Raw genomic sequence first — 2,816 nt, 5'->3', positions numbered from 1 at the left:
CCTTGTCCACTAATCACTCTTAAAAAAATCTTCACATACACCAAAAAGGTAAGAATCTTCCCTTTCTAATTTAAACAACAGAAACCAAGCTGGGAAAAAAAAAAAAAAAAAAACAACCCAGTGACGAAACCAGCCACTGTTATGTCTTCTATTATTGCTATTTTCTTACATAAAAACATCCATTTAACACTTAAAATCCTAGGCTGGTGTTGCTTCTCAGCCACTTTTTTGGAAAGCGGCATTTAGCTACACAAGTTATTCAGGACAAGTGGCAAGTCTTCCAGAACTTTCTGTTATTTCCAATTCCTAAAAATACCATTTATGAAAACAATAACGTGGTCATGTAAAAGTCATCCAAAATTATTTGAAGAGGCAAATACAGACTGTACAAACCATAGTAAAAGAACATCCAAATCTCCAACCCAATTCTTTTGACCATTTGGGGGAAAAAAGACTTTCTATTCATAAATTACTAATAATTTCCCTATAAACTTGTTATTTTTGTTATAAATGATATCTAATTTCTTCCAAATAATAAATTTGTTTTAAGAGTACTAGTAATCTGAGCTCCAAGCCCTAATCTTAAAGAGTTATTTATCTGAAAAATGTCTTAAACACTGTAAAAGCAAACTAAAAATCCCTGTTTTTCAACTCAAAACCAGAAAGCAAAAAAAAAAAATCTTCAAATTTCTTGACTCACCTCCATCAGCAAAGTATCTTTTAAGGCTAGAAAGATAGGACATAAAATCAATCACGTATTTTTCTCCAGCTTTATGAAACTGATTCTTATTTCCTCCATTCCCAAAATTCAGCCTCAAAATCTGGATACAATATGGTGACCTCTTTCTTTCTTCTTCTCCCATCCACAGTTACTGAGCTCCCGCTGTGTGGTAATTCCTTTCCCTGCCTTCCAAGAGCTACCTACTAAGATTGAAGCAGTCATTCCTCAACTGAGGCCTGTCCCTGCTCCAGGGCCTTGGCACTGCTGTCCCCTTTGGCCTCAGTGTTCACCCGTCGACGTGGTTCTCGCTCCCTCATTGCTTTTAGATTTTTGTTCAGATGTTATATCCTTAGTGAAGCCTTCCTTGAATTCTTTATTTGAAATTACATTTTCACCCTCTATTCTTTTATCTCCCCTGTTTTTCTCTATAGCATGTATAAGCATCTGGCATACACTAACTAATTAATTAACTTATTTACTTACTTCCCCTGACCCAGCAACACCTCCGTCCCTGTGGGTCTCACCCAACTGGAATGTCAGCTCTGGGAGCAGAGATTTTGTATCACTGCCTCCCAAACTGGAGTCTAGTACTTCCCAGGTGGGTAATGTTGAGTGAGTGTTTAATGAACTCCAGGTACTCGTTGACTTGCTCTCAGTTACATAACTGTTTTAAAAAATTTATTTGACTGTGTGGGGTATTAGTTGTGGCACGTGGGATCTAGTTCCCTGACCAGGGATTGAACCCAGGCCCCCTACATTGGGAGCTCGGACCTTACCTACTGGACCACCAGAGAAGTCCCCAGTCACGTAACTTTTAAGTGCTGGGTCAAAGCTAAATTCAGACCATCTTCCTCCGGGTCTGAACCGTGGGTCTAGTCTGCTTCCGATGACAGGTTGATGTAATTCATAGGTGTGTGCATGTCGGGGCTGTTTTTTGAACCCTGTGCCATGGATCTGCTTGTGGGGAAGGATGAAGGCATGCGCGGGTTTGGTCCCTCACCTTGCCCTTGGCCTCAAGAAGTATTTCTGTCAAACAGGAAATAAACTTTTTGGGAACACCTGGGTGAATTACAATATTGGAATGGGTATTGTTTTGTTTTTGTTTAAAGGGGTCAAGTATTAAAGAGGCTAGCCTCCCCATGGCTCGAGAAGGAAGATGGTGACTTTACGGGGTGGCAGGCCAAGATCTGGGGAACTAAAAGCTGGGTGGGCACATTGGATGTGGCACTCTTGAGAGTGGGGTGAGAGGCTTTTTAGGAGAGTGGATGAAAGGGAGCAGACTATAGTAAATTAGTATTTGGATACTTGGAACTGTTCTAATGCATCCTAGGTCCTCAGTTGGCTATTTCTCTTCTGTTTATATACTTTAAAAAAATCTTTGTATTTTGAAATAATTTCAAACTGCAAGTACTTCAGTGTACTCTTTACCTGAATGTATAATATTCACAAATTTTCTGTGTCACTATATATGTACTATAACCTATTTTTTTCAGAACCATTGGAGAGTCATAAACAATACAACTCTTTATCTCTTAATATTATAGTGTATATTTCCCAAGAACGTTGTTTTAACCATGATACAATGACCAAATTCAGGAAATTTAACATGACCCTATACTTTCGTCTGAAGGCTCTATTCTGAAGTTGTGGATTGTCCCAACAATGCGTTTCCCCTTCCAGTGTGAGAGTCTAGTCCCAGATCATGTATTACGTTTTGTTGTCGTGTCTTTTTGTCTCCTTTGTTCTAAGCTAACTCCAAGACTTCCCTGCTGGTCCAGTAGTTAAGACTCTGAGCTTCTAACGCGGAAGTTTGATTCCTGGCTGGAGAACTAAGATCCCACATGCCGTGTGGCATGGCCAAAGACTAAATTAATTAATTAATTAAAATAGTTCCTCAGCCTTTCTTTATCATTAGCTTTGACATTAAAAAAAAGTACAGGCCAGTTGTATTATAGAACGTTCATCAGCTTGTTTTTTCCTGCTGCTTCCTCAGCTGGATTCAGGTTATGCATTCTAAGCTGTAATATGATTTGCCATGTGTGTCCTTTCAGAGAAGCACATCCCAAGGTCTATAATGTCCATCTGCTCCTTACTG

This window comes from Bos indicus x Bos taurus, chromosome 5, assembly GCF_003369695.1.
Source record: "Bos indicus x Bos taurus breed Angus x Brahman F1 hybrid chromosome 5, Bos_hybrid_MaternalHap_v2.0, whole genome shotgun sequence".
NCBI classification, from domain to species: Eukaryota; Metazoa; Chordata; class Mammalia; order Artiodactyla; family Bovidae; genus Bos; species Bos indicus x Bos taurus.
Note: the sequence above shows the minus strand (reverse complement) of the source record.